This window comes from Podarcis filfolensis (assembly GCF_964270895.1).
Source record: "Podarcis filfolensis genome assembly, chromosome: 13".
In the NCBI taxonomy this organism is placed as follows: Eukaryota; Metazoa; Chordata; class Lepidosauria; order Squamata; family Lacertidae; genus Podarcis; species Podarcis filfolensis.
The window spans coordinates 35,402,750-35,419,163 of record NC_139615.1 but is presented as its reverse complement, the minus strand read 5'-3'; the positions used below and the strand labels follow the sequence as shown (position 1 = coordinate 35,419,163).

Sequence of the window (16,414 nt, the reverse complement as noted above, 5' to 3'; positions counted from 1 at the left end):
CATCACGTCTCAACCGTTTTCAATGGCAGTTCTGGATCAGGCCCAAGGATAGTCGCCACTGTAACATTTACAATGCAGCCCACTAGTAAGCTCCAGTTCCCCCTCTTTCCCTATTCTCTGAAGGGGTTAAAACACACAAAAAAACACAACCCATCACTTTGCTCTTCTGATAAATGCTGAATTGTTAGGGAGTGTGTGAATGACTCTGGGGAAGGCAGTGGGACTTATTTGGCTTGTGGGAAAGTTTCATAATCATCTTCATTGAGTTCACATCGACAAGCAACTTTCAGTTCGGCAGTAAATCTTGTCCACACAGGAGGGAGCTGGTGTTGACCGTTCACAGCTAAAGGGCACATATTACATATCCATTTTATGCAATCAAAATGAATTCCATTTTTACTTGAGAGACCGCAGAGCAAATCCGATAAGGCCAGAATGAGAGCACTTGTTTGATTATAGCAGGATGCATCAGCTGTGTGAACATGGATAAGAAATTTGACATCTTGATCACTTTGGTTTTTAAACTTCGGGGATGGAAGAAGCATTTGATTAAGTGATACCACTAAGGGAGCAGTGGCAGAAGCTCATATCTTTCAGCCCTGGCAGGTTTGTTTTCTTTTCCAACTGAAAGAGTGATAAGTATCAAAAGCGGCACGTTCTTACCGTTCAATTCCTAACATAAAAGTGCTTTGCAGTCTCTGGTTTCGTCCTGAAACGCATGCATTTTTAGATGTATATTTGAAAATGCCAAGTGGTGTAGAAACTAGAGATTTAGGCTTTTGGCAGTGTTAAATCTCTTCAAAAAAGAAAAAAAGCTTGCCCTTTCAGACACAGCTTGCCATATTTTGGCTGTGTTAATGTAAGCAGTTTGATTTTAATGCACAGAACATGGGGATTTGATATCATTTCCCTTTTTACAAATATGGAAGTGAGAGGCTGAACCCAGAACCATATGGGGAAGCTGCAAGAACACAGTCCTCCCAAATCTAGTTTTCAAGATACCACATCTTTTTATTTTGTAGCCATAAGAATATTTATGGATCTTCTGTTTTAGATGTCCACAGATTAGAAATGAACCTTCAGTTCCAACTATTGCTGTCAGTGCCAGCAGACTCCTAAAGTAAGAGGATATCACTAATAAATAAAAATGGGAGGTGGAAACCCAAAGCCTTTGATGTACTGCAAAGATGGGAAATCGGCCAAAGAGCCACATTCCATTCTGGGCAACTTTCCAAGGTCTGTATGACCTGCAGTAGGCAGGGCCAGAGGCCAAAACAATTGGAATACTAAATGCAAAAGTTACTTTTGTATGGAAGGCCGACTGCTGCATACACACACTTCATTCTGCAGGCAGACAAGCAAGGTAGGTAAAAACATGCAGAATTTGAAACACAGCTGGAATGGTGCTGGTTTCAGAAAAGTTCTGTGGGACATGTCTAGAGGCCTGATGGGTCTCATTCAGCACTCAAAAGCTGAGGTTCCCCACACATGGTCCAATGGAAGAACTGAATGCAATTCTCAAAATAGGACTGGTTTTGTGGTTTTTCAAGGGTAAGCTGTCTTTGTTTCAGGCCAAAAGGGAAGAAGAGAACATGAGAGCTGCACAGATGGTATAGGATGATGGAGCTGGATGAGCCGACGCTGTAGAAAAGGGGAAGGTCAAATCTATATGGAGGGCTATTAAAAAGAAACAAGAAGCTTGTGCAGAATCCAAGAATCTATTGAATGGGCTTGGTTTTTAATCTCATTGCAAGCCATGGGGCTACACCCGTTTCTAGCTTGGTATCCTTTTTCCCTTTTCATTAAAGACAGGTGAATCTTGCAAGGCAGCTCCGTTCGCCTACTCGTTGCGAACCCTTGCTCTGCACTGGGATACATCATTAAGACGCTAGACTCCAGCATGAACGACGTGACAACAAAGGCGTTCTAAAAATAAAAATGCAAAACTGGCGGCTGCTGCTTCATGCCTGCGTTGGTCCCTTGAAACAGGAATATGAATTATGTATTAGCAGTAGTATGGATGCTTGCATCAGGGAATCTCCCACTATGAAAGGGAGCGCGGAAAGATCTCTTGCTACAGGTGCATACCGCTTGATGAAACCACTGCAAGCAAAGTCAGGGGGGGGTGTCAATGTCAGTCTACAACTTAAACAGCCAGAGGACCCCTAAGCAGCTGGACAGTGCTGGACAGCACAAAGGCAGGCAGAGCAACCATATTTTTTAAAAAAATACCTTTGTACAGTAAGTAGTTTGTACATACTTGTACACCCCTTCTTTCCCAGCAAGCAGCAGGCACGATCAGAGTCCCAGGGCACCTTTCAGCCAGGCAAAAACACTCAAGGGGGTGAGGCAAAGTGGGGCATAGTTTGGGGAGAGGTGATTTGGGAAGAGTCCTGAGGGTCAGCTACAGAAACCTGGAGGACACATTTGGCCCTTGGATCCCCTTCCCCACATCTTCAATATGCTGGGGTGGGGTGGGTAATGAAACCTCTGGCACAGACTGGCATGGCATAGTATGACGAGTTGCTGCTGCAGTTTTCAGTCTAGCTTCTGTGAAGGAAGGGGAAACTGTCAGTTCGCCTGGAATCAAAAGTTTCATGCAGGCCTAGGCTGAGGACCAGGAAAAGGTACTGAGAAATTGGGGGGGGGGGGAGGAGGAAGAGGAAGGGAGAATATGGGGTGGGGAGAAGCTGAAGAAAGTGTAGGTGTTGTTTAGTTGTTTAGTCGTGTCCAACTCTTCGTGACTCCATGAACCAGAGCACACCAGGCACTCCTGTCTTCCACTGCCTCCCACAGTTTGGTCAAACTCATGCTGGTAGCTTCGAGAACACTGTCCAACCATCTTGTCCTCTGTCGTCCCCTTCTCCTTGTGCCCTCCATCTTTCCCAACATCAGGGTCTTTTCCAGGGAGTCTTCTCTTCTCATGAGGTGGCCAAAGTATTGGAGCCTCAGCTTCATAATCTGTCCTTCCAGTGAGCACTCGGGGCTGATTTCCTTGAGAATGGAGAGGTTTGATCTTCTTGCAGTCCATGCAGACTCTCAAGAGTCTCCTCCAGCACCATAGTTCAAAAGCATAAATTCTTTGGCAATCAGCCTTCTTTATGGTCCAGCTCTCACTTCCATACATCACTACTGGGAAAACCAGAGCTTTAACTATACGGACCTTTGTTGGCAAGGTGATGTCTCTGCTTTTTAAGATGCTGTCTAGGTTTGTCATTGCTTTTCTCCCAAGAAGCAGGCGTCTTTTAATTTCATGGCTGCTGTCACCATCCATGGACAAAGTGTAGGTAGACCACTGTAAAAGGAAGTGAGAGGAAATAGTTAGGGTATAGCAGTAGGCAGCTGTGACAGTCAAACTGAGTATCAGAATAAGGAACACACAGAAACACACCAGAGTCCATAAATCTTGTTGCTCAGGCAACTTCCCAGAACAAACAGGAAGATGCTTATAGCTCTTCCTGTCCAGGAGAGTCCAATAACCGGGCCACATTGGCAGGTCTCTTCCAGAGCCTAAGATTATTTGCAGCCAGGAAAGTGCTCCAAACTGCAGTTCTGACAGCTCACCACACAGGAAAACTGCACACACAACCAAAAGTTTATAGTTCCAGCTCTGACAGATGTTAGCAAGGTATTGAGGCGAGAAGGTCTATGCCAAGGGTGCCCAAACTTTTTTCAAAGAGGGCCAGATTTGATGAGGTGAACATGTGCGAGGGCCGACCAAGGTTGTTGACCTTTTATTTTAGGATTGAAGTAGCTGATCAAGAGAGAGAGGATTCCTAAAGTAAAGAGCTGCTGGATTCTTGAGCCTGGTGAGGCATATGCCTTTTGTTGCTTCTGCTGCCATTGCAGCATCGTCAACTCGCAGGGCCAAAAAAAAAAAAAAAAGCAAGAAAGGGGAGCTGAATTTCACATGGATTTGAACTAGCCCGCCAATTGTCTGACTGCAGCTCCATGGCGCTTCTGAGCGTAGCTGTTCTGCAATTACCCCTAGTAAAAGTAATGCTGGCATTGGCTCTCGTACGGTGGCCCTAAGGTGGAAATGGAATGCAGCCAGTGTTTAGTCTTGACGCCAGCCACCTGGAGCCATGGGTCATGTCGCTCGCTTGGATCCAATTCTATTTCGGCGCAGCCACAAATGTATTAAAAGAGTGCCAAGCACTTGAACATGAGGAGGTGTGCATTCCAAGGAAAGGGCTCAAAACGAAGGGCAGAGCCTTTGGGTCCTAAATCAAGACTTCCTGGAAAGCAGCAAAGTGGCAACAAGGGCCTGCAATAGCCCTTAAAAGCTAAATAATACAAGGCACGCAAAAGGTTAATAATTGTAGGGTCATTGCAGACGATTCCCTCCACTTTGGCTGGTTCAGCATACATAATGAGAGTAATCACAGCCCCTGTTTGTTCTCTACCTTTAGATTTGTTCTTGGTTGCAATGGAATGCCTTTAAAGCAGCTTTGGGGAACTAATAATAATTAATAATAATAATTTATTTATACCCCACCCATCTGGCTGGGTTTCCCCAGCCACTCTGGGCGGCTCCCAACAGAATATTAAAAACACGCCAATACATCAAACATTAAAAACTTCCTTCAACAGGGCTGCCTTCAGATGTCTTCTAAAAGCCAGATAGTTGTTTATTTCCTTGACATCTGGTGGGAGGGTGTTCCACAGGGCGGGTGCCACTACCGAGAAGGCCCTCTGCCTGGTTCCCTGTAACCACACTTCTTGCAGTGAGGGAACCGCCAGAAGGCCCTCAGAGCTGGACCTGAATGATGGAGGTGGAGATGCTCCTTCGGGTATACTGGCCGAGGCCGTTTAGGGCTTTAAAGGTCAGCACCAACACTTTGAATTGTGCTCGGAAATGTACTGGGAGCCAATGTAGGTCTTTCAGGACCTGTGTTATGTGGTCTATGGTCTTAAGCTGGTAGACAGCTGCCTTGGAATAATAGAATCACAAAAGTGTAGAGTTGGAAGGGACCATGAGGGTCATCTAATCTAATCCACTGCAATGAAGGAATCTTTTCAGGGCTACTGCACATTTAATTAAAACTTCCTTTTGCAGGTTCTGCTCCTTTTATTGCTTCCTGTCCAGGGTGGCTGGGGCATCAGTTATAAACTGTTCCTGAATCTTTCATTATTTTATTTTGTAAGAAGCCTCCCTTATTTTGTTTGTTTAGTAAATAAATATATTTATTTAGCTTGACCTTGACTCAAATATCTTGGGGTTATCCTTCTGGGAAGCTAGCTCTTCAATCCTCAGTTTAATTTGTTTCTCTGTGACAGTAAAATTGCCACTCTTCAACTCACCCAGGGTGAAACCTTGTCTGATTACTAATGCAGTTTGTGTTTTTAGTGCAAGACCTTACTGGACCATCTGCTACAAATTTAAATATAGGTGTTAAAGACAGCATTTCCCATTTACTGCAGTGTTAGTTACTTAAGAATTTTATGTGTTTTATCTAGAACATGTTTTTTCTTAACTACAGCATGTGCTTTTACATCATTTGCTGATATGCAAATGTGTTATAGCATAAAACACGGCCAACTGCAAAAATGCTCAGTCAATCAATACCGTAAAACAGATCAAAAACAGCAGGTGCCTTCTTGATCCCATGCTACACCTTTAAGGTTGCAAGTACAGATTCTGCCCACAGTGATGCTTGTAGCATTTGAGCGGACCAGCCAATCAGGATGGGGGAAGAGTCAAGTTGGAATGTTGAGGAACAAAACCCTTTGAAGTTCTTGTTACTTTTCTGGACTACAGAAGCATCACCAGGCAACTGTAACTATCCGCGACCAAAGGTTGTGTCGGGACAGGACAGACGAGGAAGCTAAAGCAATTTTATTTTTTCTGATTTTTTAAAAATAAAGTAAATATAAATTAAATCTCAAAATGTTTTGGGGTTTTTTTACAGTCTGTAGCGAGATGAGTGCCGCAACCCCAGAGTCGTCCACGACTGGATTTAACAGTCAGGGGTCCCTTTACCTTTACCTTTTTAACCCAGGTTGAACTTTTTCAGCCCCCACAGATAATTTGTGCCAAGTACTTTGATTCTGAAAATCTTTACTGAAAATCCAGACACAAAAGATTGGGGGGGAGCAAAGATGTTGAACTTCTTTTTGCAAAACCTCCCCCAAAAAGTTTTAAAGGAAAAAGCTTCTATTCCTATATAGGGTTGCAATGCGTCTCGGTTTTCCCGGATGTTATGCCGATTTGCATAAATCCCCCCCCCTCACGCCATTATGGATGGCCAAAATCCCGGATAGGTCTGGGGAACCTTAGATGAAAGATCTCGCAATGTTCTTCATGGCAGTTGTGGTTGCAACAGGCCTCCAGCCTTCCCGAGGATGTTTCTTCTGGAAATGATTATTTAAAATCTCTTCTGTAGCAACGTTGGCTCAATTTCCAAATCAACGGGTTAAAGGTCCAGTCGTGGCCGACTCTGGGGTTGCGGTGCTCATCTCGCTTTATTGGCCGAGGGAGCCGGCGTACAGCTTCCGGGTCATGTGGCCAGCATGACTAAGCCGCTTCTGGCGAACCAGAGCAGTGCATGGGAACACCGTTTACCTTCCCGCCGGGGCGGTACCTATTTATCTACTAGCACTTTGACGTGCTTTCGAACTGCTAGGTTGGCAGGAACAGGGACCGAGCAACGGGAGCTCACCCCGTCGCGGGGATTTGAACCGCTGACCTTCTGATCGGCAAGTCCTAGGCTCTGTGGTTTAACCCACAGTGCCACCCACGTCGATGGGTTACTTCTTCACAAAACTGGTTTTCTTCCTGAAATAAGTGAAGTGATTTGCCCTTGGGATGTATGGGGTGTTAGGGGAGGTGCAGTACCACTGCTGAGGGACAGGTTGCGCTCCTTCTGAAGTAGTTTGCCCACCTTTGGTCCTCATCCTGCACTCAGCTCTCACCTGTGGCTCTTAGAACCTGGCAGCATGGCTAAACCAGGTGAGGGTAGCCACTGGGCCTTAAACCCTCAGTGAGTTAGTGACTTCCCTGCATGTGAAGACAGGCTCTGATTGAACGGACGAGACCAAGAGTGGGCCCTGTAGCAGGAAACCCCCCCCCATCATTCAGTTTGTACAAACTTCACACACACTCACACTCACACGCTACATACGCTACACTTCTGTTATAAATTCATAGAAAATCAACCATACATCGGATTTGCACTATTCCACTTTTATTTTACTCCATGAAGGAAGGACTACAAAATGGGGAAGGTTTGATACAGGCCAGCCATAATCCCTTGAACATCCCAGCACATCCACAGGAGCCCTGCCCAGTTGCTATGCCAACCCTGATGGTCCTAGACAGAAGACAATCAAGATCACAAAGAACTTCCATATGGGAGTGGATTCAGCATGGACTGGAACAAAGGACAATGATCAGATCTTCCCTCAGGGGGCAGGAAACTGCGACTACCTTTTGTCTTCTGAAAATGACTCATGGGGAGGGGGAGAAGGGAATCAGCCAGGTGACAGGAGACTCAGGTTACCACCACAACTCCTCCCTCAACCCCTCCTTTCTGTAATGTATGCATGATGTTTCTGGGGGTGGGCTTGACCTACAGGATGGGAATTTCAAAAGTTTTTATAAGGTCTTGCACACAATTTTTCTGTGTCTTTCCTCTCTCCTGCAAGTGAGGGGAATACCCTGTTGCAACAGTTCAACAAAGGCCAAGCCTACAGGCTGCTGTTTTGCTCCAAGTTATCCTGGTTGGTGTCTTTGTTTTTGTCCAAGGGAGCCCTCGGATTTTTCCGGTAACAGCCCAGAAGGCGGTTTCTGCATGAGCTGTAGAGGGAAGTGAGGGGCAAATGGGGCTCGCCCACCTGGGAAGGAAGCCCATCTAGGAGAAGGAAAACTGGTCCTAAACCTCCGCTGCCCTGCAGAATATCTTCGGGAGAAGAAAAGGTTAATCCTACACAAATCTAGAGTGGAGTCCCTAAGACGGTTGGATGGCGCCTTGTACGCTTGCTTCCAGCAATTCTTGCAGCCAAGCTGGTGCCAAATGCACTGCTCCGCTTTCCTTTGGACCACATCAGTGATGTTGAGAGGGGGGTCTTGTTCTCTGGGCAGCCCAGGACCTCCATGCACACTGCCCAGGCTTGCACTCCAGGGAGGGGTGCTACGGAGCTATTCTTCAGGCTGTGCAAGTAACTGGACCACCTGAGGCATTTTTCTTAAATATATAAAGCTGCTGTTCTAAAGCAGCTGATTTCTACCTCAGCTGAGGAGGTGTGGAGTCCTACACAGGCCCTTGCCCTGCATGTAAGGTATCTGTCAGTTAAGGATGCCTGCCTTTGTACTTGCTTAATTGAACAAAGGCATGATTAGCTGGGCACAGGAAGGGGCTGTTAATAATAGACGAGGTGCCATGAGGATGGTTTTACCTGGTTGGCATTGGGACTCAGGTGTTGAGTGACTGAAATGCGATGCTGTCTAATGGTGAACTGTGGCGCCATGAATTATAAAGGAAGGGTAGCAGTCTGCTGACTGCGGGGCCCTTTGTGTGAGGTAAAAGTAGGGTCTCCATTCTACACAAGGCGATTTATGTCTTTGTTAACCTCCAGTTCTACAGCAGGCTTATACTTTCTGAATCTCTCTTTCTTCTGAAGGGAGCGGAGAGACGTTTGTGCCTGTTGCTTAGAGATTGCCAGAGTGGCACCCACTGCAGTGGTACCTCGGGTTACATATGCTTCAGGTTACATACGCTTCAGGTTACAGACTCCGCTAACCCAGAAATATTACCTTGGGTTAAAAACTTTGCTTCAGGATGAGATCAGAAATCGCATGGCAGCGGCACAGCAGCAGCGGGAGGCCCCATTAGCTAAAGTGGTGCTTCAAGTTAAGAACAGTTTCAGGTTAAGAACGGACCTCTGGAATGAATTAAGTACATAACCAGAGGTACCACTGTATTATCTATTATGGAAACTATGGAGAGACCTGGTCTGAATAGAGATATTGGATTCTTGTCATATGCTAAAGCTGTTTTTGGTCATCTGCATACTCTCCCTTGCTTTTTCCTGTAGGACTAATTGCAGTCGTCAACAGGTTTACCATACCCATTGAGTCAATCACCCACCTCCTACTACCCTCCTGAGAAAAACCCCACCCCACCCTCCCACTATATATAAGGGTCTGGTGACTTCTGTTTCAGTGTATCTGAAGAAGTGTGCATGCACACGAAAGCTTATACCCAGGACAAACTTAGTTGGTCTCTAAGGTGCTACTGGACAATTTTTTAATTTTTTAAAATTTATTTCGACTATTATCTCCTATGACGCCCATGAAAGTTCTCAGTAAATATGTTTTAATATCCCCTTCGCAAATCCACAATGCACAAGAAACTGTTTGGTCTCCTTGCTCAGGCCTGTCCCTACACCAGTATGCTCACATTTCATTGGATTGAGCTTCTGTTCCCTTCTGTTCTGAGCAGAGGAAGGGTGCAAAGAGCTCCTCTTGGAAAGAAAGTGTGGCGGTGGCAGCTAATGTAGTGTCTGAGGGGAGATGCCCATACCCTTTCCTGCTCTTTGGGGTGTGGAAGCCATTTTGTATTGTGCCATGTCCCTGTGGCAGCCATTTTGCGATTGGCACTCACAGCACTTTTCCAAGGTTCCAAATGTGCCCTCTTGGCTCAAAAAAAGGTTGGTGGCTCCTATTGCAGCTGATGACCCTTTGGCACGATGATGCTGAGGACCCTTTAGCTCCAGGTTTGAGGGGGCTGGCCATGGGCAAAGTTCCTTCTGGTGGCCCCCTCCTATTTTGGAGAGCTCTGGCGGGCTCACTATGAAAGAGGGCATTGGTGCTCTCTATAACACCAGGTGGCTAATGAAAATCCACCATCTTTGTTTTTCACAGTGTCTCCAATGTAGTATTGTCCCAGGGCATTGTGGGAAATTAAAATGGCACCCAATGCTACTTGGAGCACGGTGGGGTGGACATATTACAGTGTGGGGCAGGACAGTAAACAGTACAGACCCTCGAAAGTCTTGGATTTATAGAAAGCAACACGATGACCAAGTACAACATTGCGATGTCAATATAAACTCTTTATATAATCTATACAGAACATTGAACAGTATGAAATATATGAATATGTACTCTCTGCAAAACCAAATAAACAGAAATCTTATAAATCTCTGAAAATCACAAAATATGCACTCTTGATGGATTCTCTTGAAAACATAGAACTAAATAAACATAAGTCTTATAAGTCACTGAAAGTCTTTGTAGACTATGCAAGTCTCTGAAAGAAGCAATGGGTCAGATTCTTAACAGGTGAAAACAAGCCATAAATCTTTGGTATGACGTCCAACGCTGCCAAAGTGGTCCGCGAACAGACGTAGTGAACAGTGATTCCAGATATACCCATTGTTTCGTGAAATTCTTCTTCAGCACAGCAGAAGGATACAGAAATGCTTCATAAACCCATCTATATGGTGAATGGAATTGCTATGGAGCAGTGGTCATAAAGTTATATAACCGCTGGGTCTCTTTGGCCTCTTCCAACAGGGCTCTGAACTAAACAGCTGCTTGTACAATGGAGCCATCTCTGGTGTGTTGTAGCAACGAACCATCAGCCCTTTCCAGCCTCATGTAAAGCTCATTATGGCTTTAGACAACGTGGGGACTTCATATCATCACCATTCTTCAACTCTCAGGGAATAGAAATAATGGCCGCTCTGTTCTTGCGTTGGTGAGGTTGTGCCAGGAGTGCCGTGTCTGGTCCTGGGCACCACGTTTTGAGAAGGACAGAGATTGACAAGCTGATTTGTGCTCGGAGGAGGGTGACTAAGATGGTGAGGGGATTGGAAACCAGATTGCATGAGGAATGGTTGATACGTTTAGTTTGGAGAAGAGAAGTTTAAGGGGACATAGCTGCCTTCAGACAGCTGAAGCGCTGTCATACAGGAGATGAAGTAGATTTTTGTTTGCAGTTGTTGCTATCAACAAGGCAGGGTTAGAACCAAGGGACGGAAATGGCAGGAAAGCAGATTTTTGGCTGAGCATCAGGAGAAACGTCCCGCCACCAAGAGCTATTGGTGGAACAGCTTGGCGAGGGAGGTGATGGGCTCTTCTTCAATGGAGGTGTTTCAGTAGGGGTTAAGCAGCCATCTGGGAGGGAATTGGGCTAGAGGACATCCATGCCCCTTTCCTACTCTATGGAAACATCCACATCATACCTTTAAAGCACATTGCTTCCCTGAAAGATTTCTGGGAACTATAGTTTGCCCTTTAAAGGTAAAGGTAAAGAGACCCCTGACCATTAGGTCCAGTCGTGACCGACTCTGGGGTTGTGGCCGAGGGAGCTGGCATACAGCTTCCAGGTCATGTGGCCAGCAGGACTAAGCCGCTTCTGGCGAACCAGAGCAGCGCATGGAAACGCCGTTTACCTTCCTGCCGGAGCAGTACCTATTTATCTATTTGCACTTTGACATGCTTTCGAACTGCTAGGTTGGCAGGAGCAGGGACTGAGCAATGGGAGCTCACCCCGTTGCGGGGATTCGAACCGCTGACCTTCTGATCGGCAAGTCCTAGGCTCTGTGGTTTAACCCACAGTGCCACCCGTGTCCCGATAGTTTGCCCTTTACAGAGCTGCCATTCCCAAACTACAATTCCCAGAAATGGGGGGGGGGAGGGATGTGCTTTAAAGGCATGGTGCTTTTGCAGCCTAAACTGAAGGGTGGCTTAATGAAAGCCAGGCTTTCACTCCTTTTCTGTGTTTTCGGTGTCCACCTGTCTTGGGCTCTCTCTCCCAGGTGTGATAACGAAAGATGAGGAAGAGGTTTCTCTGAAGCCAGCTCACTGGCTCGCTAGGGTGGCAGCAGGCCAGCCAGCAGCTGTAATCCCAAACTGAGATTAGAAACCCGGCTGTGTTTATTTGACACTGGAAAGCAATCCAGTCTGTCTGCTTTGCTTTTCGGCTGGGGAGAGTTGTCTTTGCTGCAGGAATGGTGGAGGAGAAGAAGCCCAGGTGTTCCCATCAGGGCAATGGGTGAAGCAAAGAGAGGCCTTTTTGGTGTTCCAGGTATGTTTGGAAGCTGAAATGGGGACGGGGTAGTCATTAATGTCCTTTGGTGCATACAAAGCGAGAAGGAAGATTTGGGTGAGTTGCAGAGTCTGCTTAGGTCCATTGGAGCGGTAGATACCCCAAGCAAATAACTGTGCAGTGAATTTTAACAAATGAGCAGCTGGGAGAGTTTTGTGGCAGAAAACCACCGGCGCAAGGCCGTGCCACATTGGAACCACATTGGTCCTTTTTCTTCAAAATTAAATTGGTCGATTTAAGCAGGCTTTTAAAAAAGCGCTTTCTATCACAATGTGTTGTTTCGCCTTGGAGACTTGTGTCAGACACAGACCCACCAAGTGTCCCTATATTCCAGTGACAGTCGTGGATTTATAGAAGCCGCCCCGGTTTCTGATTTGATCCCAGAATGTCCCACTTTTCCTTAGGACGTCCCTAGTTTCATCAGAGAAATGTTGGAGGGAGTTATGCGATCTCCGAGGCAAGGAGACGAATCTAACTGTACAGCCTCTGAAGACAGCCCTGTATGGGGACGTTTTTTAAATGTTTCATGTTTTATTAGGTTTTAATATATATTGGAAGCTGCCCAGAGTGGCTAGGACAACCCAGTTAGGTGGGTGGGATATTATTATTATTATTACTTTAGGATGTCCCTATTTTCATTGGAGAAATATTGGAGGGCATGTAGCCATGGCTGCTTGCGTTCATTCTCTTGCTGCTCTGAACCGGGGTAACCAAATTTACAGGAGAAGACGTACTAGAGAAATCATGCTCTCTGTGTGTGTGTCATAAAGAGTGATAAGGACACAGTGAATCACTTGCTCTGTGTAAAATGTTCCTCATCTACGCTCTCACATCCTTTAAGTCTGTGGCTTTCTAATTAGTATCTGTGCTCTAATTGCAAGGCTCCCTTTATTCTTGGGAGTGGGGCGCAGGCCTAATTGAAGTCGTCATCTTTGATCCAAACTCCCTGGTCCCTAAACAGGCGCTGTCTGTTGTTTAATGAACATGACTACCGTCATCTCCTTAATTATTATTGGCAAGAGGGAACTGCAATAAAACGCTGCAGCGTCAAGTTACCCTGTTTAGTGTTCCAGCCAGCCAGTTCCCTTTCCAGGACACCCCATCCCATCCTCTTTTACCTACGTTCTTCTATCTCTCACCCCACTCAGACAGCATTTTGCGGACACTGAGAATATCTGGTCCACCTTGGGCTGTTTTTTGGGTGCCCCCTTCCATTACCAGAGTTTCTGCATCCCTTATGTATAGATACACTTATTCTGCTTTAGTGAAGCCTCTGGTCAAATAGGTTCTGCAGGTTTTTAAATCCTGTCCCCCCTGAAAAAACCCTTGCGATAAGTGTGCACACTTCAAGCAATGATCTCTCTTCCAAACTCTTGTTCTCTCCAGGCTTTTGGGGGATCTTTAGCCTTGAATCAAGCCTGTGAGACAGGTTTGCTGAGACGTACATCCTATGTACAGTTGAAAGGTTCTTCCTCAAAAAGGCGCTTTGGTACAGATGATTTTAGAGTAGTGAAACGGCCAGGAAGAAGGCATTCCTTAACTTTGTTTTTCTCATTCCCTTCCACATGGAGATACCAAACGATGTATATGTGAGCACTGCTTTTATTCTAAAAAAATGTTTAGGGATACTCTCATTTTCCTACACATATTGAAATACTGCACCTCAAAGAGGCCAAACTTAGATTCACAAAATGTTCAAGGGCATGCGTCCCCCCAGAAAAAAGCACTGTACGCGAGTAAATGTGTTTGGAGCTCTGTACGAAGAAAAATAAGGGAGAAGGACATATGTACTTTGGAGCAGAGAATTGGGCTGGGCAGGGGAGATTAAGAATCCCCTTCACTGCTTCTCTACTCCAGATGGAATCCCCCCACCCGCACCACAAAAAACCTGCATTTTCCTAATAGTATGGTTTTAAAATGCGGTCATGGTTTGTTCCTTGCAACCAGTGCTATTTTTCTAGAAAACTCACCATGAACAATAATGGCAATGGCCCACCTGAGAGGTGCCAGAACTGAGTTTTGGCATGTTCTGGCTGGGGGGCGGAAAACCCTGCTTGCAGTGTCTAATCAGGTCCTGAGATGCAGGGAGTTTCATAATTAAAGGGTAAAAGGACAGCTGACTGTTAAGTCCAGTCGCAAATGACTCTGGGGTTGCGGCGCTCATCTCGCTTTACTAGCCGAGGGAGCCAGCATTTGTCTGCAGACAGCTTCCAGGTCATGTTGCCAGCATGACTAAGCCACTTCTGGCGAATCAGAGCAGCACGGAAACACCATTTACCTTCCTGCCGAAGCGGTACCTATTTATCTACTTGCATCTTGACATGCTTTCGAACTGCTAGGTTGGCAGGAGCTGGGACCGAACAAGGGGAGCTCACCCCGTCGCGGGGATTCGAACCACCGATCTTCTGATCGGCAAGCCCAAGAGGCTCTGTGGTTTAGACTTGTTTCATAATTAATCTGAGATTAAAGGGTAGGCATGAACCAGATGCAAAGATGAATAGGTCTCCTGCACCTTTAATCAATAGCCCAGCAGAATTTCAGCAAAAGCAGGGCAAGCAATAAGTGCTGAAATCCTCTCTACTATTAAAGGTGCACGAGCCCCATAAACACGAACCTCGTCTTTCCATGTTCAAGCCAACATGCTTGTCAGCTACATCATATTGACTCTCAATTTAAGATCCGTGGACACCTGCAGTTAAAACTTTCAAATCCCATGAATTGAAATGAGCCTACAAGCCTACATGCATTCCTGCTCAGGAGAAAGTCTCATAGTTTTCAGTGGAGCCTGCTCCCAGGTAATTGCGTCTAGGATCACAGCCTTAAATTCCTGCTTTAGTCTGCAATCCTGTGCCAAGGAAGCAATACCCATTGAAATCAATTGACATTGTGTGCCCCTTGCTCCGTTATGTCCTATCTGTGAAATTTATTTTGACCACATGGAGTCACTCTCCCTAAGCCTGTAGGAGTGGGTGGGATAGGAACCCAAAGAACTACATAGTTCACCTCCGGCTGCAAAGCTGGGAGACCAATTTTTAGAATTAAAACTGTTAAATGACCTAAATATAGATGAAACGAGCAAGTGGCTTTAGCTGCCTCTGTGACTTGGATTTGTTTGGTTGCTTGTTTGTTAGTTTCGAATTAATCCCGACGACCAGCTGTTGAACTAATATGGTTGCATATGAGCAGAACTGAGTACTTCTGGGCATAAAATGAAGAGAGACAAAGTGGTTTAGACCACTTTCTCAACTTTGTGATGCAGAGTTTATAGAATAGCTTTGGGGGAAGAAAGAGGTTTGTTTGTTTCTTGCTTAGTACCTGGTTATCCTATGAACCACGTTTTTTTCTCTTTTGGCTAACCCATATTCTTAAGCTATTTTTAATACAATGGCAATGTATGTCTCTCTCTCTCTCTTTTAAAAAAGGACAGATTTGTACATGTTCATTTCTAGATGAACACTTAAAAGTAAAATAAGAAAAAAGTAAATAAAACCGTAATATTTTTTTAAATCCTGTAAATAAATAATAATTTGTAAAAAAATTTTTTGGGGGGGAATTATTTTTCGAAATGAAATGAAACCTACAGTAAGGTGGAAAAATAATGTTTATTTTGGTATATTTATATTTGAAAAAAAAATCTCCTTCTTTTTCCAATTGCAAAGTCAGATCCTCAAAACCAATCTTACGTAACACATGTGCGTCTATAGTCAGTAGAGATAAGGCACCCAGCCTCCCTTTGTTGCATAGTTGTATTGCTGGGATTTTTAAAATATACTTCAACTGAGAAAATGAATGCTCGGCTGAGCTATTTGTGACCATTAATGTTAAAAATCTGTCAATGGAAGATTTCTGTGGTGCCTCCACTTCCTTTGATGCCCTAAGCACATGTTTATTTTGCTTAATGTTCAATCCAGTCTTGAATACAGTGGTACCTCGGGTTACATACGCTTCAGGTTACATACGCTTCAGGTTACAGACTCCGCTAACCCAGAAATAGTGCTTCAGGTTAAGAACTTTGCTTCAGGATGAGAACAGAAATTGTGCTTTGGTGGCGCGGCGGCAGCAGGAGGCCCCATGAGCTAAAGTGGTGCTTCAGCTTAAGAACAGTTTCAGGTTAAGAACGGACCTCCGGAACGAATTAAGTACTTAACCTGAGGTACCACTGTACTGGAGAAAAAGCATGCAGGGCCCATACTATTATTTGGAACCCACAAACAGCTTTTCTTTCAAAATAAAGGAAGGCTAGCTTAAGTACACATTTTTTTTTAAAAAAGGGTTTCTGAGTGTGAGTGATTCACAGAGGCTCTGTTCTCCCGGTCCCCTGTCACCACTCACCACCCTCAGTGATGGAGAATGGGCTG

The 16,414-nt window shown here is 45.3% G+C and overlaps 1 protein-coding gene across 1 annotated transcript in view; it reads left to right on the top strand.

Moving 5' to 3' along the window:
• Nucleotides 1–16,414, top strand: part of LOC310747967 (uncharacterized protein) — a 176,968-nt gene that overhangs the window by 154,321 nt on the left and 6,233 nt on the right. The window lies entirely within an intron of this gene.